Consider the following 25,479-nt stretch of genomic DNA (forward strand, 5'->3'; position numbering starts at 1 on the left):
TAAATAAATAAATAAATAAATAAATAAATAAATAAATAAATAAATAAATCCAAAATGGACTAAAGACCAAAATGTGAGACATGAAACCGTAAAAATCCTACAGGAGAAGGCAGGCAGTAACCTTTCTGACGTCAGCCATAGCAACTTATTTCTAGGTAGGTCTCCTGAGGCAAGGGGAACAAAAGCACAAATAAAATATTGGGACTTATCAAAATAAAAAGTTTCCAGAGGTGCCTGGGTGGCTCAGTCAGTTAAGTGTCTGCCTCTTGCTTTCAGCTCAGGTCATGATCTCAGGGTCATGAGATCAAGCCCCGAATCTGGCTCCATGCTCAGCTGCGAGTCTCCTTCTCTCCCTCCCTCATTACTCCTCCCCCACTGCTTATGCAGTCTTGTGCACGCTCTTATTTTCATTTATTTATTTATTTTTAATTTTTTTTAAAGATTTTATTTATTTATATGACACAGAAAGAGATAGCGAGAGCAGGGACACAAGCAGGGGGAGTGGGAGAGGGAGAAGCAGGCTTCCTGCAGAGCAGGGAGCCTAATGTGGGACTCGATCCCAGGACCCTGGGATCATGACCTGAGCCAAAGGCAGACGCTTAATGACTGAGCCACCTAGGCGCCCCCATGCTCTCATTTTTAAATGTTAAACTGAATAATCCATAAAGAAAATTTCTTTTTATACCTTACAGACTTTTCTTTGGCTCATTTGGAAGTCCAGAGTCCTCCTTGGGAATTCAGTTTGGGGAATTTTTGCTATTAGAATGTTTTGGTTCAGTTATATCTTCTATATTTAATTGATCTAATTTAGTCTCTGAAAAGTATAGTGTCATTAACTGCAAGTTAAGATGAAAAATGGAGGAAGAAAAATCAAGGACAGTTTTCAATATAATGTAGAAAATGATGGCCAAAAAGTCTAAATGTATGTGACTATTTATTATATACTGGTGTTTGTTTTAAGATCCTCAGTGAAATTAAGTTAATGACGTGCTTTTTACAAGTCCACTGTATTATAACATTGTAAATCTTTTTCTTTAATTAAAAAAAAGCAACCAAAGTAAATAGAGAATTTTTTAAAGATGTCTTTCTTTTTAAAAGCTCAAGATACAATGTCTCACTGCTAGTAAATAAAAGAGGTGGTTTTCACTCACAAAAATTAACTCAAACTGGATTTAAGACTTAAATGTAAGAAATAAAACTATAAAACTCCTAAAAGAAAGCATAAGGAAAATTCTCCTTGACATTGATCTTAGCAATGATTATACAGATATGACACCAAAAGCACAAGCAACAAAAGCAAAAATAAACAAGAGGGACTACATCAAATTAGAAATTTTCTACAAAGCAAAAGAGACAATAAAAAAATGAAAAGGTAACCTACAGAATAGGAGAAAATATTTGCAAACCACGTATCTGATGAGGATTAATATCTAAAATATATAAGGAACTCATATGACTCAATAGCAAAAAAAAAAAAGTAATTAAAAATAATCTAAGTGAAAATGGGCAAAGGACCTGAATATGCATTTTTCCAAAGAAGATTATCAAATGGCCAGCAGAGACATGAAGAGATGTACAACATCACTAATAATCGTGGAAATGCAAATCCTTATGATGATTAAGATGGCTATTATCAAAAAGATGAAAGATAACAAATGATGAGGAAAATGGGGAACCTTTGTACACTCTTGGTGGGAATGTAAATTGGTATAGACACTACACAAAACAGTAAGAAATGTCTTGAAAATTTTAAAATAGAACTACAATATGATCCAGCAATCTCACTTCTGGGTGTATATCTGGAGGAAATGAAATCACTACCTAGAAGAGAAATATGCACCCCTGTAATCATTGTAGCATTATTTACAATAGCCAAGACATGGAAACAAGCTAAGGGTCCATCAGTGGATGAACAGATGAAGAAAGTGTAGTGTGTGTATCCCCCCCCACACACACACACACAGAAATCTTAGCCATAGAAAAGAAGGAAATCCTGCCATTGGCAGTAGTATAGATGAAACCTGAGAGCATTATGCTATGTGAAATGTCAGAAAAAGACAAATACTATATGATTTCACTTTTTATGTGTAATAAAAAAAAATCACACAGGAACGGAGAGCAGACTGGTGGTTGCCATGAGAAGGAGGTGGGGAGTAGGGAAAATAGATGAAGATAGTCAAAGAATATAAACTTCCAGTGATAAAATTAATAAGTTCTGGGGATGTAATTTATAGCATAATGACTGTTTAATGATACCATATTATATATTTGGAAGTACCATATTATATATTTGGAAGTTCCTGAAAAATAGATTTTAAAAATTCTACATATACAAAATGTAAATATATGAGGTGATGGATGTGTCAACTAACCTTATTTTGATAATTATTTTGCAACATATACACATACAAAATCACTACATTATACTTTAAACTTACACAATGTTATATGTCAATTAAATCACAATAAAACTAGAAAAAAAATAAAGAGATAGTTTACATAGGTAAGATTTATACAGCAAAAAGGAATAGAACAGGAATTGTATATTAGAGAAACATTCTAAATGAAAACTAGAGAGGAGATTGAGCATATGCATTTTGTGCTCCATATAATAGAATGATATATAAACAATTCATCATTTAACAATTAAGAAGCTTACAGATGCGATTATCTGCAAAACTCTTCCTAAGAGAAAAAAAACTTTAAATCAGGTTTGAAGATAATAATGAACTTGAGTTGGTAGAGCTAGGTATATAGAAAGAGTGAGATCAGAATTTGATTTGGGGAATTACTTGAGAATAGACACAGACAATTAGGACTGAGCAGTAGCATGTTGGAAAAGACTATTGAGCAAACTAGAATAAGATATATTAGTGAGTAAAGAGAGATAATTTAGTTAGGGTGGATTTATATGACAGAAGGAGCAAGATGAATGTTTAGATATTAACGAAGCATACTCGATGAATAACTAGAAAAAAATCTATCTGTTAGATAAAATAAATGGTTCACCAAAGAAATAGTCACCAGTTAATTCTAATTATTTGCCTAGTACTTTTTAATACATGTATCATTATTCCCAAAATCTAATTGGCTTTTGATTCTTCAACATCATTGGAACAGAATACAGAGCTCAAAAACATTCAACAGAATAGAGAACCCAGAAATAAACCCGTGATTATATGGTCAATTAATCTATGCCAAAGGAGTCAAGAATATACCATGCGGGAAAGACAGTCTCTTCAATAAAGGTGCTGGAAAAATTGGACAGTTTTATGTAAAATAATGAAACTAGACCACTTCCTTACACCATACACAAAAACAAACTCAAAATGGATTAAAGACCTAATGTGAGACCTGAAACCACAAAAATCCTAGAAGAGAACACAGGTAGTAATTTCTCTAACATTGGTCATAACAACATTTTTCTAGATATGTCTTCTAAGGCAAGGGAAACAAAAAAATAATAAGCTTTTGCACAGCAAAGGAAATCATCAACAAAACGAAAAGACAACCTACTGAATGGGAAATATACTTGCAAATGATATATTAGATAATAACCAAAATATATAAAGAACTTATACAACTCAACAGCCAAAAAACAAATAATACAATTTAAAAAATGGGCAAAGGACCTGAATAGAATTTTTCCAAAGAAGACATGAAGATGATCAACAGACACAGAAAAAGGTGCTCAATACCACTAATCATCAGGGAAATGGAAATCAAAACCACAATGCAGTATCACCTTACACCTGTTGGATAATGGCTAAAATCAAAAAGACAAGAAACAACAAGTGTTGGTGAGAATGTGGAGAAAAAGGAACCCCTGTGCACTGTTGGTGGAAATGTAAATTGGCACAGTCACTGTGGAAAACAGTATGGAGGTTCCTCAAAAAAGTAAAATAGAAATGCATGATCCAATCGTTCTACCGTTGGGTATTAAAACAAAACATTAATGTGAAAAGATATGTGCACCCTAATGTTTATTGCAACATTATTTACAATAGCCAAGATATGGAAAAAACCTAAGTGTCCATCAATAGACGAATGGATAAGAAAAATGTGCTATATATACAATGGTATCTTATGCAGCCATAAAAAGGATGAGATTGTGCCATTGAGACAACATGGATGGACCGAGAGAGTATTATGCTAAGTGAAATAAGTCAGACTAAAAAAGACAAATACCATACAGTTTCACTTATAAGTGGCATCTAAGACAAACAAACAACAACAAAAGATTAAATAAACAAAAAGCAGAATCAGATATAAATATAGAAAACAAACTGATGGTTGCCAGAGGGGAGAAGGGTTAAGGGTTGGGCAAAATGGGTGAAGGGGAGTAGGAGATACAGGCTTCCAGTTATGGAATGAATAAGTAATGGGAATAAAAGACACAGCATAAAGAATATGGTCAGTGATACTATAATACAATGATATTGTTTGGAGACAGCGGGTACACTTGTAGTGAACAGAGCATAATGTATAAACCAGTGGAATTACTATGTTGTACATGTGAAACTAAGGTAACATGGTGTGTTACCTCGCTAAAAAAAATCACAAATTTGCAACAAAGTAATTTATGAAAAAATTGATACTGCAGTACAGTGGAAAAATGATGTATTTTCAGTGAGGCTGTCAATTAGCTATCCATTTTTTAAGTGTGAGTTTTGATCTCTTACTCTGCAGACAAAAAACTATTTCAGATGGATTATAGATCCACATATGAAAAGTAACATAATGAAGTTTCCAGAAAGTAGCAGATAAGAATATCTGTATAATTTTTGGAGCAGGCAGATATTTTTTGAAGTGATACAAAGTCAGTAATCAAAGTAAAAATTATAAATATCACTACATTAGTGGTAAGAACACCTTGTCCTCAAAAGTTACCAGTAAGAAAGTGAAAGGGCAGTCCATATCGTAGGAGAAGAAATTTGCAGCACATAAATCTGACAGATTTCACAAATATAAAGACGTCTTCTGAATAAATAAGGAAGAATTCACCCAACATAAGAGAAAAATGGGGGGAAAATTTAAGCACTTCAAACAATAGAAGATAATCTAAATGGCCAATAAGTATTAGAAAGTGTGCTCAACTTTCTTAGTCATCAGGGGAAATAAAAACCTAAAATTAAAACCCTAAATTGGTACTGCTGTATACACAATGGAATGCATAAGAAAGACAAAAATGTTAAATACTGGTAGGTATATGGAGCAACTCAAACTCTCATAGGCTGTTTGTAGGGGAATAAATTGGTACAGGAGCCCCTCTTCCCCCAACCCGCACCCTCATCTGTAGGTTTACTTTCCACAATTTCAGTTGCCTGTGGCCAGGTAAGATGAGGAAGCAGATAATCCTCCTAACATATCACCAGAAAGTCAATACTAGTCAAAATGCCTACATCATTCATCTCATTTTATCTCACCAGGTAAGCATTTTATTATCTCATCATCACAAGAAGGGTGAGAACAGTACAATAAGATATTTTCAGACAGACAGAAACCACATTCACATAAATTAATATATTATAATTTACTTTATTTTATTATAGTTCCTGTTGTTAATTTCTTACTGTGCCTAATTTATAAATTAAACTTTATCATAGGTATGTATAGGAAAGAGAACATAGTATATACAGGGTTTGGTACTATCCATGGTTTCAGGCATCCACTGGGGGTGTTGGAGTGTCCCCTACGAATAAGGCGACTATTGTATAAGCACTTTGGCAAACTGTGTAGCGGACTCTACCAAAACTGTATATACTAACACCTTTACCCAGCAATTTAGTACCTAATATTACCAAATAGAAATGTGTTCCAAGGTCGACTAAATATAGGTATGAGACTTTTACAGAGCTATTAAAAATAGCCAAATATTGAAAAAAAAAAAAACCCAGAAATATTCCTCAATATTGTAATGCATAATTATGCTATGGCATATTCAGTCAATGAATATTTAATGAATGAATACATAGTAGTAAGGGTGAACTTTAATTACATGTAACAACATAGGTGAGTTTCATAAGTAAAATATTGAGCAAATAAAACAGTCACAAAGGAGCAATGCTATACAATTCTACGAAAAAATAGAGAAAGCAAAACATGTGAACATATGTATGTGGCAGAAGTTAGGTTAGAGGTTCTCTGGTGCACTGTGGTCTTGGAGGGGGAAAGGGGCTTCTGGTTGCTGTCAGTGTTCTGTTTCTTTATCTGATTCTTGTTTACATGGTTGTGTTTACAAAGGCAAATTCATCAAGCTCCATAGTTATGATTTGTGCACTTTTCTATATGGGGTGCTTTATTTGAATAAAAATTTTAATTAAAAAAATTCTTATTGGGCAGGGCCACAGACATGAATCTCTAGGATTGCTGATGTAAACTCTTGTTTTAAAAGTTCTGAAATCATGGGTCACTTGGGTGGCTCAGTCAGTTGAGCATCTGACTCTTGATTTCAGCTCAGGTCATGAGGTCAGGGTTGTGAGATCTGCCTTCGGTTCAGGTCATGATCCCAGGGTCCTGAGATCAAGCCTCACATGACTCCCTGCTGACCAGAGAGCCTGCTTCTCCCTCTCCCTCTGCCTGCCACTCCCTTTGCTGGTGCTCTCCCTCTTTCTCTCTCTCTGTCAAATAAATAAATAAAATATTAAAAATAAATAAATAAAACTTCTGAAATCCACCTGCCTCTTAGGGCAGTAGGTACATCAGCCTCATAAAATTCTGACACCCATGATTTCATTCTTTTTTTTTAAATAGACCATGTCTTTTTTTTTTTTTAAGATTTTATTGATTTTATTGATTTTTTTAACAGAGAGAGATAGTGAGAGAGGGAACACAAGCAGGGAAAGTGGGAGAGGAAGAAGCAGGCTTCCCGCCAAGCAGGGAGCCCAGCGAGGGACTCGATCCCAGGACCCTGGGATCATGACCTGAGCCAAAGGCAGACGCTTAATGACTGAGCCACCCAGGCGCCCAATTTCATTCTTTTTTAATTTAAGTCAATCAAAGACAAATTTTGCTTGGTATTTTGTTATTAAAATAAATAAGTTTGAGGTCATATCTGTCCAAGATGAAAAAGAGGCAGAATGGGTGGGTAATTTGTGTATGTGTGTATTTGAAGGGCATAATTGAAGAGTAGTGAGTAGACTGGTATGATTAACTCATGAGTTTCTGAAAGAAATGATGCAAGTGATGAGGTCGTAAAAAGGGAAAGATAGTTTGGTTTTAAATGATGAAAATGGAAAGGTAATTTAGAGTCAAGTAATTGAGATCTTTGAATGCTATGTTAAAGAATTTGAACTGTGTTTTGTAGAAAATGAGGCATCACAAAGTTTTTGAGAAGGAAAGTGACAGAATTTTACCTGTTTTTATGAAGATAATTCAGGTGGCAATGTGAAGAACAGATTAAAAAGATTAGAATCCAGAAACCTGGAGATCAGTTGGATAGATTTTACAACAGATAAAGCAGATGATGAAAACCTGAACCAAGATATTAACAAGAGGAAACGTTAGAAGAGAAAGGCAGAGAATTTTACAAAATGTAGTAGTAAGAGAACAGACAGAATTTAGCAGGTTAGTGGATATGGGAAATGGGAAAAAATGAATGAAGTAAGAATAACTTTAATATTTCTAAATATTGTGAGAAAAGTGATGAGAGCAAGCATAGAATTTCACCAGAAATAATAAACAAAAAAGCACCTTCAGGGAGAAACTAATGAACTCATCCTAGAGTATTAGAATTTGATATAATGGAGTTTGGTATAACCCTAGTATGAACTGGCAATGGAAAGCAAGGTGTAGAAGCAGGACTGGATGCAGGTGTATATTTGGTAGTTTGGGCACAAATGTCATCTTTGAAACCATAGAAATGATTTCCCAGAATCTTCCTGTCAGATTGAATCTTTATCATCATAGTTTTTCATTGTGTTTATATGTAACTTCATTTTATCCCACTTTACATATATATTTCTGGATTCTCTATGCTGAACGCAACATTTCACATTTATATGTTCTCCCACAGGACCCAACATGGTGTTAGGACCCAAAATGATCATTTACTACTAAATTTTTGGTGCTTTGACCTTTCAGATATCTGATAGCCTCATGCTTTTATATTCATTATGAATTTTACAACTTTCAAATATTAATACTATAAAATATATCACTCAGCTTCTCAAAATATATGTAGCAGAATAATCTACATTATATTTATTTATTTATTTATTTATTTATTTATTTATTTATTTGAGAGAGAGAGTGAGAGAGAGAAAGAGCACAAGAGGGGGGAGCGGGAGAGGGAGAAGCAGACTCCCCGCTGAGCAGGCATCCCGATGCGGGACTCGATCCCGGGACTCCAGGATCATGACCTGAGCCGAAGGCAGTTGCTTAACCAACGGAGCCACCCAGGCGCCCCTACATTATATATTTTTATAATAGCAAATAGTCTCAACAATAGCGTGAAAAACCCTGATTAGATCCTATAGCCAAAATTTGGTTACCACCAGTACTAGGGATACTGAGTTAATTTATGCCTTCATTATTCCCCACGTGGATTATTGCATTAACCTCCAACTATGTCTCTCTTCAGTCTGGTGTTACATTTCCCTTTTCACTATGTAGCCAATAATCTCCCTGTCTATAATTTATACTCTTGCTTCCAGGTAGCTTTTAAGAATTTTCCAGACATTCCTCTTGTGGTTATTCCACATCAGTGCAGTTTTTATGAAATTCTACTATTAGGATTTAATGAACTGTATTAGTTAGAGCTCTCTAGAAAAATAGAATCAATTGGAGATATATAGACATATATATATGTCTATATATCTCCATCAATAGGATGTGAAAAGATTTATTATAAGGAATTGGCTCACACAATCATGGAGGCTGAAAAGTCCCCTGATTGCCATCTGTAAACCAAATACTGAAGAAAGCTGGTGGTGTAATTCAGTCTGAGTCCAAAGGCCTGAGAACTGGAAGCAATGAAGGCAGGAGATTGATGTCCCAACTCAAGCAATCAGGCAGAAAAGGCCAAATTCTTCCTGCCTCTGCCTTTTTGTTCTATTCAGGTCCTCAGCAGATTGCATGATGTCCACCCATATTGGGGAGCATAAGCTGTTTTACTGAATCTACTAATTCAAATGCTAATTTCACCCAGAAACACCCTCATGGACACACTCAGAAATAATGTTTAGCCAAATATCTGGGTACCCTGTGATCCAGTGAGGTTAATACATAAAATTTAACCACCACAGTAGCTGTGTTCCAGAAGCTCATTAGTAGGAATATTGTTTTATTATTTAAAAATCCTTTTTCCCCAGATTGTCAGATTATATGCTAACCTATGTAAGTGATTTTTCCCAGAATAGAAACCTACCCTTTAAAAATTAAACATTTAATGTAACCTTGGTTTAACCATTTTAATGGAAATTTTTCCAAAATTGATTATACATGTTCTTGCCTTTTAAATAACATGTACTAAATATAATTTAACTTTTATGTAATGATTTAGGACCTTTATTACCTACATCAGCTGGCTCTAACTTCAAGATTATCTGTTTCTACCTCTTTATATCACCCTCACCAATACCACTTTGGTCCAGAAAAATATCATGTATCATCTGGCTTGCTTTAATGTCTGCTTTCTGATTTCTTAACTTTTCCCCATACCCATTGCAGCCTGTTGTCACAGAAACTGGAATGATCTTTTTAGCATTTAAGTCAGATCATGTCACTTCTCAGCCTCAACACACTCCAGTTAAGTCCTATTGATTCTTACAATGGCCTGCAAACCCTTACATGACTTGGTCCCTCATTACTGCTCTTATCTTACTTTCTACTACTCTCTCAAGATACGTGTCATGTTTAGGGTTTTTGTGCTAGCTGTATTTACTTGTAATTTCTTCTACCCTTACCAATATTTTAATATATCTCCGAACCTTTGACACACTCACAACTACCCCCCACACACAAACACTGAGACAGAGAAAGACTTTTACTTTACTATGTAGCATTCACTAATGCTACAAAATCAAATAGCAACTAAATAATCTCATCAAAATGATGTCTAAAATTAACATGCACAGGCTCTAAGTGGCAGCCTGAAGAACTTCTTTAAGGAAATTGTATAATTTTTTGCACATGATTGAGTGGAATGAGTTTATTGCTGTCATGTTTTTAACTGTTCTAAATACTTGACATTACTGAAAAAGTCATCTCAACGTAAGTGGGGTGTTATTTTCTACAGCATATAAGGCACTGATGAAAACCATCAATAGAGGGTAGGAAGTAAAACAGCTTCATGTGTGATTGATTTAAAGTTCTAATTACATTGTTTCCATTTTTATTTTAAAAGGGATTGTTTGTTGAACCAGTGAAGAATGCATTTGAGATGCAATCCAAGGCATTTAGCAGATTCCCAATTATTTAAAAAGTGAAATTGAGAAAACAACAAAGGAAACACAATGGGAAATGTTTAGCTTTGTCTAAAGTATCAGAATCAATCCTGTTGAGAAAGATGAAAACTGAATTTTAAGGCATATAGAGATATTTAAGACATAAAACCAAGGAAAAGATGGCTGTTTTCATAATGAACATTATGACCTCATTCCCATATTACAGTGTTAAATATCAAAATTAAATTAGTTATCTTCTTTTCATTGGAACTCTAATGAAGTGTTAACAGTGCCAAATAAGTACCATGATAATTTGTTGCATAGTTTAGCATAAGCAACATTTTATTATTCTAACTTATAATAATGTGATTCATTATATTTATATACCTCTAACATCCAGAAGAAAATCCATAAGCATAAGTGATTTATGTATTCAGAAACTCATTCAATAGCTACAGAAATAAAGATATATGAAAACTGAACATGCTATTGATTGAACAGAGATTGACAATATTTTGTGTTCATTGTTTGAACGGCTGACTTAATTATCCTCATTTCCTACATAGGGAAACCCAGATAATAGATAATGATTTGAGCCCCCCAAAAAAACAAACAAACAAAAAATCCAAAAGTGGAAAAAGGAAAACATCAAACATTGTGTTATATTGGATTCTATGATAGAAATATAGTCTTAGATCAAAAGCTAGTGGGAAATTTTCATTTTGGTACTGAATGACCAAGTGTCAAATATACTCTGTACGTAAAAATCAGGTCTCTGCAATAGCCATATGTTATCAGTCCATTGAGCTATTATATAGGAACCTCATTTATGTATGTATCATTCACTCTTCAGAGTAATTTATGGTAAGATGAGATGAGGTGACTTTAGATACTTCATTAACTATCTGTGCTCAATGCTGATTAAGTAAGGATTTATTCTATTGTAAATATTAAAATAAAATCAAAGCTCAAACCATGACTGATTATTATATCACCCCATCATCATCATCTTCATCATCATAGTTAACATTTAATTTGTGTATATATCAGGCTCTGTTTTACATACTTAATAGCCTAATATTATTAATTCCATGACTCTTCAAAATAAACGTATAAAATAAATACTATGTTATCCTCACTTATGGTAAAGATTTTGAAGGATACAAAGATTAAGTAATATGTCTAATATTACACAGCTAATAAATGGCAGAGGTGAATTTTCAACACAGGCAAACTAATTCCTGGTACAAGATATAGAAAACAATTCAGTATATTGTGTAAGTGAGCAAGAGTCATTAGGAAACTTCTAATTTATAAATTTTAAACAATTTATTAACAGGGTTAGTGTTCAATAGTTATTTTAAAAACTACACATTATCAAAAACTATGATATAAATATAACAAAATAAATTGTTCATAAAATAATACCATCATGTGTATTATATCCTGTGTCTTTTCTTTTTAGTAATAATTTCAAATATAACTTCATTGGTATATTTTTCTTGTGTTGTCACATTTTTTTTTTCCTCACTTAACTCCATCCATGACCCTGATAGTATATTACTGTCATTTCTACTTGTCTACCCAAAGTGTTTTACCAGGACAGAAAAAAAAAAAAAAAAAAGAAGAAGGAGGTTAGGGCTTTTATTATTTCACTCCATATTTTTTAATTTATTTTTATTTTTTATTTTTTTTTAAGATTTTATTTATTTATTTGACAGAGAGAGACACAGCGAGAGAGGGAACACAAGCAGGGGGAGTGGGAGAGGGAGAAGCAGACTCCCCGCAGAGCAGGGAGCCCGATGTGGGACTCGATCCCAGGACCCTGGGATCATGACCTGAGCCGAAGGCAGACGCTTAACGACTGAGCCACCCAGGCGCCCCCACTCCATATTTTTTTAAATTTGGTTTAGATTTATTAGGTATGTGTGGCGTTCAGTCTAGGTTTACAATGTTATTTCTTCCCACAGGTATTTCCTACAACACATTTTTTCTCATTTTTTTAGAAGAGCTTAATTTTTACAGCAATTTTAGGTTCAGAACAAAATTGAGAGGAAATACAGAGATTTTTCATAAACCCCCTACCTCCACAAATGCATGGCCTCACTCATTATCAACAACTCTCACCAGAGGGTACATTTGTTATAATTCATTAATCAACATTGACATATCAAAGTCCATAGTATACCTTCGGATTCGCTCTTGATGTTATGCATTCTATAGGTTTGGACAAATGCATAATGATATATATCCATTATTATGGTATCAAACAAAATATTTTCACCACCCTAAAAATCATCTGTGCTCCACCTATTCATCTATTCTCTCTCCCTATTTCTATCAACTACTGATCTTTTCACTGTCTCTATAGTTTTACCTTCTCCAGACTGTCATATATTTGAAATGATATAGTATGTACTTGTTCAGATTGGCTTCTTTTACTTATAATAGGTAGTTAAGGTTCCTTCATGCCCTTTCATTTCTATGTCTGGATATACCAAAGTTTATCCATTTACCTACTGTTGGACATCCTGGTTGCTTCCAAGCTTTGGCAATTATGAATAAAGTTGTTTTACACCTCTGTGTGAAGGTTTTTCTGTGGACATAAATTTTCAACTTCTTCAGGCTAAAACCAAGGAGAATGATTGGTGGGTCATATGGTAAGAGTATTTTTATCTTCTGAAAGAAACTGTAGAGAATTGGTATAATTTCTCCTTCTGTGTTTGGTGGAATTCATCAGTGAACACACCTAAACGTGATGCTTTCTGTTTGTGTAGGTTCTTAATTATTGAATCAATTTCTTTAGTAAATATAGTAAATATAGTAAATATAAATCTGTTTCTTCTTGTGTAACTCTTAGTAGTTTGTATCTTTCAAGGAACTGGTCCATTTACCTAGGTTATCAAATATGTCCAGCATAGGGTTTTTTATAGAATTATTTTTTTTATCCTTTTAATGGTCGTGGATCTGCAGTGATGTACCATCTTTCACTTCTAATATTAGTAATTTGTATCTTTCCTCTTTTTTTCTTAGACTGGCTAGATAGAAGCTTTTTGATTTTATTGATCTTGTGAAAAAAAATCAGTTTTTGGTTTTGTTGATTTTCTCTATTGATTTCCTGTGTGTAATTTAATTGATTTCTGCTCTAAGTCTTATTATTTCTTTTATTGTGCTTTGTTTGGGTTTAATTTTCTCTTTTCTCTCAAATTTTCTAATATGGAAACTTAAATCATGATTTTAAATCTTTTTTCTTTATAATTTAAATACCCAATGCTATAAATACCCTCTGAACACTGCTTTTGCCGCATCTTACATATTTTAATAAGTGTGTTTTCATTTTCATTTAGTTCCAAATGTTTTTCATTTCTCTTGAGGTGTTTTCTTTCACCCGTGTGTTAGATGTATATTGTTTAATCTCCGTGTCTATTGGGACTTTTGAGTTATCTTTCTGATACTGATTTCTAGTTTAATTCCATTGTGGTATGAAAGACATTATGATTTCTTTTTTTTTTTAAGATTTTTTATTTGACAGAAAGAGACAGTGAGAGAGGGAACACAAGCAGGGGGAGTGGGAGAGGGAGAAGTAGACCTCCCGCCGAGTAGGGAGCCCGATGCGGGGCTCGATCCCAGGACCCTGGGATCATGACCTGAGCTGAAGGCAGATGCTTAACAACTGAGCCACCCAGGCGCCCCTAAGATATTATGATTTCTATTATTTTAAAAATTTTAAAGTGTGTTTTTTGGCCCAGAATGTGGTCTATCTTGGTGAATGTTCCATGTGAGTTTGAGAAGAATGTGCATTCTGCTGTTGTTGGATGAAGTACTTACAATACATTTTTTTAAATTTTTAATGAAAAAAATTCAAGCATATACAAAAACAGGAATTAGAATATAATAAACCCTAATTTGCCCACTACTCAGCTTCAATGAGTATCATCCATGGCCAATCTTGTTTTTTCTATATGCCACCCACTTCCCTCCACCATAAGATATTTTGAATCCTTCCCTAGACATCATTCCATCCCATCCAAAACTTGCAAAATAATTTTAGCAAGAAACACAGGTAACATTTTTCAGGGACTTGGTTCAGATATTAGGCAATAATTTATTTCAGATACCATTATCATTAGCTCTTACAGAAGTATAAATAAAAGTAAACATGTCTGGGAATTATCAACTATGTGAATTTTACAAAGTTACTTATATTCTCTATCCCCCAATTTACTTATCTGTAAGGTGAGAAAAGATTTGTAAACCACACAATTTCTTGTGAAGATAAAATGGTAAAAGATGTGTGAATGTCATATAAATAGTTGACTCAATGTAAGCTGAATTTGAAGTAAAAGGATGATTAAGAAACAGAGAACAATATGTTATACTTATGCCTCTTTTGTGTATATTATAGAAATATAATCAGAGTATGTAGAAATTGAAGTGCTGGTTCATGGATATCTTAATGCAGGAAGTTAAAAAGCTACTAAAGAATTACCCAAATCAAATTTTCCAAGAAGGTAATATAGATTATTATACTGCTAGGTTTATATTTGAAGTTTTTATAACAATCATTTTGTCACCATATGGATTTTGAAGTGATTGTTTGGCTTTTCATTTTTCCTTCTGTATATTATAATAACTTTTAGAGACAGTAAAAACAATATGGTTTGTATGCTGCAATTTTCAATATCTTAGTAAAATTTTAGTGTCTACAAATAGCATAAACTAATCATGAAAATAGAATTCATCTATTAAGTATAGTAGATAATAGCTTTGCCATTGAAAAATTAATTTATAACAAAGAAATTAATTAAAGCTAGAGTGTTCAATATATTAAAAAAAATCACATGAAAAGAGCCATAAAGGTAAATTAGAAATAAATTTTATTCCTGAGAAAATGATTACAACTATTTAGATTTTGTTATTTTGGAGTCGTTAATCTTTGAGCATTAAAAACACATTTAAATTTTTTGGCATAGCAGAAAAATCCATCTGTAATCCTCAACATATTTATTTTTTCAAGTTAAGGATATATATATCCTTATAATTTGTCTCTATATCTTTAAAACATAAAAATCATGTATAGGTACCCCAGTAATAGAGAATAACTTTTTAAGATCAAAATGCTTTTTAATATAAATATTACATTGGTATTAGCCAAATAGGCATGGGATAATGATGTAAGGAGTAAGAGTTTGCTGGTAGTATTTTGTAGTTAAAGAATCACAGAAAAGGGCGCCTGGGTGGCTCAGTCGTTAAGCGTCTCCTTCGGCTCAGGTCATGATCCCAGGGTCCTGGGATCGGGTCCCCTATCGGGCTCCCTGCTCCGCGGGAAGCCTGCTTCTCCCTCTCCTACTCCCCCTGCTTGTGTTCCTGCTCTCACTGTGTCTCTCTCTGTCAAATAAATAAATAAAATCTTTAAAAAAAAAAAAAGAATCACAGAAAAAAGTAGACTAATATATGGAGGGCAAATATGTTTAGTAGGACTACATCTATAATGAAAGAAACAAACTATGTAGAAGTAAAAATTTTTATTTTACTATCTAAAAATAAAAACATGGGTCTTTAATTTGGGAGTTTTTGTTGCACAAAAAGCTTTCCATCTTTAAATTGTTACAACTTTTTATCCAAATTCTGCCTTATGCTGAGTAATGCCGTCATCATTTGAGAGAATAAATATTTAGGTAATCTCTACCACGCTTCTTTTTTCTCTGACTTGCTTTCCATAAATAATACCATGAAAGTACTTTTGTGGGTATATTCATTATATTTGTGTTTTGAAGGGAGAAAAAGAGACAGGAAGCTCCTAACCAAATATTGTTAATATTCAACTTACATGATCATGAATATATGCACATATTTCACACATGAAATATTTTACAATTTGACATTAAAATAGTATTTTGCACTGGGTATTATAGTATTTCACAGGTTATGCAATAGCATTTTGCTTTAGATTAAGACCTGAATTTAAAGCAACGTGTGAACAAAGTACATACATACACATATACACAATAAAACATTATATATAAACATAAAAAATAACATTTACTAATAAAGTGTTTTACTAAACCTTTTTTATGGTTTATATCCTTAGTTACTATAATTCTCTGTAGATATTGATTTGAATTTGTTGTATATAAAATTAAAAATGAATATTTATATTTGAAAATACCTTTTTATATTTGTACCAATTGGATTTGTACCAATTTAATTTGCTCAAACTAAGTAAATGCATAAACCTAAAAAAAGAATATAAAAAAATAATTTGTAATAATTTGAGAATCATTTTTGATATTTTGATTCTGTGTTTAAACATTAATCTTTTATAATTGACTATAAACGGTATGCTATTTCAAGACAGTTTCTTAGACATCAAATGTGTTAGCACTGTGAAAGTTTCACATTCTAAATATATTAGTAATATAAGATGATATTAACTGTTTTCAGTAAATGAAATAACCCTTTTTTGTATCTTTGAGGTCATTCAGTAAATAAATATTGATTTTACAGAGTGTAAATTTTTACCTGAAATAGCCAGTTTCAAATATAAACATATTCACTTCCTGTGATATTAGGTAGTTACCTACACCACAGATGTTAATGAGGGAGATATATAGATGTCTTGTTAGAAAATTCAACATTCCTTTCAGATTTTATCAAATATTCATTAACTCAAAATAGCTACTAAACCGAAGTTAAATTCTATAAAAGATGGCATCAAGATCTATAAGGGTCTATGTTGTATTTATGATCGTTGTGACTTAAATAAAACCTAAATGGAAAACAAAATCATAAACAAAGAGGTGGCCAGAGCTTCTTGAATAGGAGTAGAATGATGATGCCTCACATAATAGAGTTTCGCTATGCAAGAGGAATGCATAGCATTAATAACTTCAAAATATATCCAATAAATTTAAATGACATAAAAACTATAAGTAAATTTCATTGAAGAGTAAGGCTTTAAAAAGTTTGCTATCTTAATAAAACTGGAAGGAAATACAGAAACAACCATCTCTACCAGATCTGATAATCTGATTCAATATTTGTGTTCAAAGTTTTCTTGCAAATGATTTTGGAAACATACAGAAATTTAGAGTGGTTTTACTTATCACTGCCACCTAAAGGGTTTTTTTTTCCACTTTTTTTTTATTCTTATGTTAATCCCCATACATTACATCATTAGTTTTAGATGAAGTGTTCCATGATTCATTGTTTGTGCATAACACCCAGTGCTCCATGCAGAATGTGCCCTCCTCAATACCCACCACCAGGCTAACCCATCCTCCCATCCCCCTCCCCTCTAGAACCCTCAGTTTGTTTTTCAGAGTCCATCGTCTCTCATGGTTCCTCTACCCCTCCGATTTCCCCCGCCCCTCCTGCTACCTTCTTCTTCTTCTTCTTTTTTTTTTCTTAACATATATTGCATTATTTGTTTCAGAGGTACAGATCTGAGATTCAACAGTCTTGCACAATTCACAGCACTTACCAGAGCACATACCCTCCCCAGTGTCTATCACCCAGTCACCCCATCCCTCCCACCCCACCCCCCACTCCAGCAACCCTCAGTTTGTTTCCTGAGATTAAGAATTCCTCATATCAGTGAGATCATATGATACATGTCTTTCTCTGTTTGACTTATTTCGCTCAACATAATACCCTCCAGTTCCATCCACGTCATTGCAAATGGCAAGATCTCAAACAATGGAGAAAAACGAATCTGCTCTTTCCTGGATCATGTAGAAGGTATTCAGTACCATATTCAAGAAGCCCTTTTGTTCTAACTCAATATTATACCATGGACTTTGTATATATAAAGAGGTAGAAAATTCACTATTTGCTCTTAGAGAGCTTATTTATAGGTGATCTTGATGTGATAAATTATTTTAAGGGTTAAAAAGAAATTCTCAAAAAATTTTATTTCTTTGACTTGCATCCAATAAATCTAATAATGACTATGTTTTTTTAATTTGTTGCCACCCAAAGCAAAGCATTATCATGTTGGGAAATTGCCTGATTTTGACTTAAAAGGGAGAGTTTTTTTTTAATTGATTTGAATCATTATAAATGATGCCTGCATAATTATTCAATCAATCAAAAATAATGTAGCTAAATTAGTTTATGCCACAATAAATATATTGAGCCAATTTTTTTTTTACTTTTTTTTAAGTAATCTCTACACCCAACATGGGGCTCAAACTCACGACCCCAAGATCAAGAGTCCCATGCTCTTCTGACTGAGACAGCTAGGCATCCCTTAAGCCTCCCAAAAAAATTTTTTTTAAAGATTTTATTTATTTGACAGAGAGAGACAGGGAGAGAGGGAACACAAGCAGGGGGAGTGGGAGAGGGAGAAGCAGGCTTCCTGCCGAGCAGGGAGCCCCATGCGGGGCTCGATCCCAGGACCCTGGGATCGTGACCTGAGCCGAAGGCAGACGCTTAACGACTGAGCCACCCAGGCACCCCTTGAGCCAAAAATTTTTATTTTTTTATTTTTTTTTTTATTTTTTTTTAAAGATTTTATTTATTTATTTGAGACAGAGAGAATGAGAGACAGAGAGTATGAGAGGGAAGAGGGTCAGAGGGAGAAGCAGATTCCCTGCCGAGCAGGGAGCCTGATGCGGGACTCGATCCAGGGACTCCAGGATCATGACCTGAGCCGAAGGCAGTCGCTTAACCAACTGAGCCACCCAGGCGCCCGAGCCAAAAATTTTTAACAGATGTTTTTTATCCAGTAGTTTATTACAGTACATATATGGACTTGAGCAAAAAAAGAAATTTAAGAAAAAAAATTTAAGATTTGGACTGTCATTTTAGAAGTAGGTAAATGGTTATATATATTTTTAAATATACCTATTTAGCATAAATATAGTCATAGAAATGATATTATTATAGTCATTCATTGAATTAACAGATACTTATTAAGTAAAATTTTATTCCACTCCTGTGCTTGACACTGAGCTGGTGTTGGGCAAAAGCCATCATTAAGAACAAGATCCCTTTTCTCATAAAGCTTACCTTCCAACTGTGTTCTTCGTAACTCATCTTGCCTCTGGGCCAATTCCAAATGACAATGATCTCATATATTTTCTCTCTTGAGTGTAAGAGTGAGAGCAAAAAAAAAACTCCATTATTGCCCTGAGATGAGGTCATTATGATTACGGCACACAAATCAGATTTTTTATTCAAAATTTGACATAAAAGACAAAGTTTTACATTTTGTGTATATAAAGAGAGACAGAGACAGAGACAGACCACCAGAAGCAGAAGATATGGACTATAATGAAAACCTATTTTTGTGTAATATTTCAATTTGATTTGTCTTGCCATATTAGCATGTGAACTGTATGGTATTACTACCTACAAGTCTGAATTGCAGATTTTTAGTTATCTCCATATCCCATATTTTGGTTTCAGCAATATTTTATTTATTTACTATAATATGACATTTAATGTAATATGTATTTGAAGCAAATACTTTTTCTTGCGCTTACGTTAAGATGTTAAGACTCCAAGGTGATCAGCATCAGTAAAATATATCATAAATTAAGAGTATAGCCTTCAGTGCAAGAGTGTGGATTTTACAATTAGATAAATTGTTTAGACCAGGTGTCCACCAATGACAACTGTGTGGATTAGACCAGTGTATTAGATAGTAATTACCTCACAGATGTAAACAGGTGCTAATAAGAATGCCATGTATCCACAAAGCTCCAAAAATTTTACTTACAAATACACATAAGCCAACACAGAATTCAGCACTTGGAATTGATTAAAGCTTGGACAGTAGTGAAATGCTTAAACAAAAAGAATTCTGAATAAAATTACTTGTCTTTGAGGCAAGGCAGGCCTAATTTTTCAACATGATACTCTTCTCTCAATACAGACATGTATTGAAAAGTCAAAAGGCATATGCAATTGCAGAGGGATATAACATTGATGTAATCGTAAAGTTACATTTTTATGATTATAATGAAGTAATTTAGTGGAGAGGACATTTGGAGAAACTATTCTGATGTGAACATTACTACAGCTCTTTACAGAATTCTATTTCTCCATTATCTAGATATAAAGCATCTATTTACTGATTCAGATTAATGAGGACTTCGGTAAAGTGCTTATTTGTGGCTTTAAAACCTAATGGAAATTTACTATATCAAGTAATAGCCCACAGTTCTTTTCAAAAATATGAAATTTGGGGTTTATATGAGAAACACAAATCTGCCCATGAGCTTTGTTATTCAGTGATGAAAATTCTATATCAAATGTAAAACATAGAAATATTTTGTCTTAATATTTCTGAAAAAAACAATAGTATGTAGGTTTAATTACTGAACTCATGGAATTTATGATATAATAGTGTTTCAAGACCATAATTTTCAGGCATTTTTGTTCATAATAGTATATACCAAGGATATTAATGCCATGTCACCAGCAAAATTAACACTGTGAGAAAGTCGGCATGATCACATAACTCTTTGTATATGTCAGAAGGGGAAAGAGAGAGAGAGATCGAAAAACCAAGAAAAGTTATAATCTAGTATTGACCTCTAAGATATTGGGTAGCATTAAAAATATGAGGACTTTTGGTCACTTCAAGATTAAAATAAAATACGCATAGACACATATGCATACACAAGTTACAAGATATTCCCCATTCTTCATGATACATAGTAATCTTCCATTTATTCAGTGATTAAACTTTAGGTAACTAAAGCTTATCTATTAAAAAGAGAGTCATCACAGGGCATCTGGGTGGGTAAGTCAACTAGTTAAGCATCTGCTTTCGGTTCAGGTCATGATCTCAGGGTCCTAGGATGGAGCCCTGTATATGGCTCCCTGCTCAGTGAGGAGTCTGCTTCTCCCTCTCCCTCTGCCCCACCCCCACCTTGTGCATGCACGCGCTCTCTCTCTTTCTCAAATTAAAAAATCTTTAAAAAAATAAAAAGAGAGTCATCACAATTCTTGACAACATCAAAAATACAAATAACATTGGGCGCCTGGGTGGCTCAGTTGGTTAAGCGACTGCCTTCGGCTCAGGTCATGATCCTGGAGTCCCTGGATCGAGTCCCGCATCAGGCTCCCTGCTCGGCGGGGAGTCCGCTTCTCCCTCTGACCCTCCCCCCTCTCATGTGCTTGCTCTCTCTCATTCTCTGTCTCTCAAATAAATAAATAAAATCTTTTAAAAAAATACAAATAGCATTTTTTTAGTGTTGTTAACTCATTTATAATTATGTAATTACTGCCTAATCTGTCCTAGGCACTGTCATATGTACTGAGAATACTATGTTCACTGAAAAGATGTTATCCATGCCCTCATAAAACTTTTAACTTTGTAGAAGGGAAAGGTATTTACAATAGTCACATAGAGTGACTATGTAATAGTTACAAAATGTAAAAGTGCTTTGAAAGAAAAATACGGAGCAAAACAGGAAATTATTACAACTAGACATTAAGATAGGGAATAGGTGGTGGTCTGAGAAGGTCTCTTGGTGGAAGCAATACTTCAGTTAGAAAAATTTTCCCAGACAAAAGGAACAGCATATATAATATCTCTAAGCTTGAAGAGAGCTTAATTCTTTGGAGGAATAATATAAATGTGGTTGCTCTGAAGTGATCACAGGAGTGATATTACAGAGATAGACAGGGGCCATCATCAAACACTTTGAGTAGGAAATCATGATAAGGACTTTATGTTTTAGCTAAAATGCAATTGGGAGCTGTTAAAAGGTTCTGAGTATCAGGACAATTATCTTTTTTGATAAGCATATTAAAAAAATCACCTCAACTATGGTGAAAAAGAGATTACTGCTTTTAATATTTTCCAATGATTCATCCAAAAGTGAAAAAAGCAAATATTCTTCAATGACCTCTGCCAAGCGATCAATACCTTCTGCATGTCTATCTTCTTTACATCCAAAACCTCAGTATGGTGAAATGTTACAATCCTAAAATTAAAAGCTCATAATATTCAAGAGGATGAGTAAAGAACATTCTTCAGAGATTCAATAAAATTCTAAATGCTGAGAGCAAATAAAGAAGTTGCAAGTGGTGAAATGGGACAGCAATAGCTGTAGCTTCTAGTACAAATGGAAGGACTGAAATAGCAAAGACTTGTCATAGGAGAACCCTAGGAAAAGTAGAAACTTGAGAATCCTACATACAATAAAGTGTGAGATTGATGTATGGTTCTAAACAAGAGGATTCAACATATGGCTTCTGTATATGAGCATAATATTCTATCACCTCTTGTACCATCTCATAAAGGCCTGGAAGCTAGGTACTTGGGCAAAGATTTAAAGGATTTTTTTCTAAAACAATTGAATGCCAAGTATAAATTCTTGTTTTTGTTGTACTCATCCTGTGACAAAGCTTACCACTGACAAAATCACACAAGTACCAAACCAACTTTTTATTGTCTCATTTTTAAATATGAAAGGACAGGGACACCTGGATGGCTCAGTCGGTTAAGCGTCCAGCTTTTGGTTTCAGCTCAAGTCATGAGATTTAGTCCCTGCATTGGGCTCCGCACTCAGTGTGAAGTCTGTGTGAGATTCTCTCTCTCCCTCTGCCCCTCTTCCTTCTCCCACGCTCTCTCTCAAGTAAATAAATAGATCTTTAAATATGAAAGGACATCCTAAGAGCCGTAGAACAATGAAAGATTGAGATTTTAAAAGTGAATCTAAAGCAGAGTTTCTCAGCCATGGCATTATTAACATCTTGGAAATGATATACAGTAGAAACCAATAGCATGTCCGTCCTATTTGTGATAATCAAAATTGTCTCCACACATTACTAATGTCCCAAGAGGACTAAATCATCTCCAGTTGAGAACCACTGCTCTACAGGAAACAGCCTGAGGAAAAGAAGATGATTTTAAAATAACTGTATATCACTTAAACACTGCATTCACAATATAAGAAAAATATAACATAAGAAGCAAATAGGAAGTAGGAAGCTCTTGAAAATCAATAGTATTTCTAAAATTAAATTAAAAAATAATAGACAACTTAGAAAAGTCAAGTAATATACCAAGGATATAGAACTAAAGAATAAAATGAGGGAAGATATGCTCATGAAAGACCCAAAATACAACTAAATATGAACTCTAGATAAAGAGCAAAGAAAATAAAAGCCAATAGAAAGAAATTTATCAGAAAGACAGGTATCTAGGCTGCATAGACTTGACGAGTGCTCAAAGAGTAAATGACTAATGACTTTGAAAGATAAAGAATAGATTCTAAACCTTCCCTGGAGAAAGAGTTTCCATACAAATTAATGAGACTTACATTTGAGTCACATTATCATAAACAGTGAAGCAGCTTGAGATCAAAGAAGTTATAACTTTATTGATCTAACAGAAAATGATCTCAAAAGAAAGGACTGAGATAAAGAAAGAATATAAGCAAGATATTGTACATATATGAATAAATCAAAGAAACAAAGTCAAACAAAAATTATCTTATTAAACTGAACTATAGTAGCATGTGATCTGTGAAGAGCGATTGCAGTTAATGTCTTCCAAAGCTTTTGCATTGTTAAGGATGAAGATAATTAAATAACTTAAGTTTAGATTTTTAGCCTCATTGACTTAAGTAGCATGGTAAAGTTTCTAGCATAACCACTAACATTATAAAAATAGAATGCATAGTGCTACTGGGTGGCTCAGTCGGTTAAGCGTCTGCCTTCGGCTCAGGTTGTGAACCCAAGGTCAGGGGATTGAGTCCCACGTTGGGCTCCCTGCTCTGCAGGAAGTCTGTTTTACCCTTTGCCCTTCCTCCCGCTCATTCTGTCAATCTCTCTCTCTCTCAAATAAATAAATAAATAAATAAATAAATAAATAAATAAATAATCTTTTAAAAAATATAGAATGCCTAAATTCTAAAATAGTAGATGGAAAAGTTGGAATAAGAGGAAAAAGTTCTATCAGAATAAGACAAGATAAAAAGCACATAAAAAGGGGGGGGGGCAAATGGAAGAGACAAAATATGTAGGTAGAAATAAATCCATATATATCAGGAAAGCTTTTCCTCACCTGCCGCTAAGGTGTCGGTCTTTCTGAGGAAACAAAAGCCGCGTTGGGGTGAGGCTCTCTCTTTATCCCGTGACTAGCGCCATCCCCGGGCAGCCCTCGCCTGCACCTTGAGCTCGCCCGCATCTACTCGGCCATCATCCTGAATGGCGTTGAGGTGACCGTAATGGAGGATAAGATCAGTGCCCTTATTAAAGCATCGGGTGAAAATGTTGAACTTTCTGGCCAGGGCTCTTTGCAAAGGACCTGGCCAACGTCTATATGGGCAGCCTCATGTGCAATGTAGGAATGGGTGGACCCGTCCCAGCAGCTGGTGCTACACCAGCAGAAGGTCCTGCTCCTTTCACCACCGCTGCCCCAGCTGAGGAGAAGAAAGTGGAAGCAAAGAAAGAGGAATCAGTTGTCTGATGATGACATGGGCTTTGCTCTTTTTGACTAAACCTCTTTTGTAACCTGTTCAATAAAAAGCTGAACTCTTAAAAAAAATTAAAAACAAATGTATCAGGGATGATGATGAATAAAAATAAGTTTGCCAGTTAAGATCTAAAATTGGCTGCTATGCCCTGTTTCTAACAGCCATAGCTAATATATAGGAAAACAGAGAAGATGAGAGTAAGGATGACAACAAATATATACTAAATACCTAGAAAAAGGTTTATTCATAGTAATATCAAAGAAAATGGATTAATGTCTCATAAAATAACATAAATATATGAGCAAAAAGTAATCTAATTTTGATGAAATTTTGGGAAAAAATCCATTGCATTATAGGAAATAAACATGCCTGAATCAAATATTTGATATTCAAATAAACAAAATTATAGAATATAAAATATCTGAACATGAGAATGCAACATCCAATGTTTAAAGAAAATGCATTCTTAAAGTAAATATGTATTGCAACTGATTGGGTTTGACATTTGTAAAGTATGGTAGTGAGACTGATCAGATGCTTGGACCACAATGCAATTTAACTTAGAAATCAGTATCAAAAATAAAAAGTATAGAAATCTTAAAATGCACTTTTAAATATCACCAAATAAACTTATATATCACAGAAAAATGGAA

At 33.9% G+C, this 25,479-nt stretch overlaps 1 pseudogene; it reads left to right on the top strand.

Annotated features, from left to right (window-relative positions):
- The window catches only part of LOC118009649, a 27,164-nt pseudogene extending 2,314 nt beyond the window's left edge, over window positions 1–24,850 (top strand).
- Window positions 24,851–25,479: the final 629 nt, after the last annotated feature.

Source organism: Mirounga leonina, unplaced genomic scaffold, assembly GCF_011800145.1.
Source record: "Mirounga leonina isolate KUSES-001 unplaced genomic scaffold, KU_Mleo_1.0 Mir_127, whole genome shotgun sequence".
Lineage (NCBI taxonomy): Eukaryota > Metazoa > Chordata > Mammalia > Carnivora > Phocidae > Mirounga > Mirounga leonina.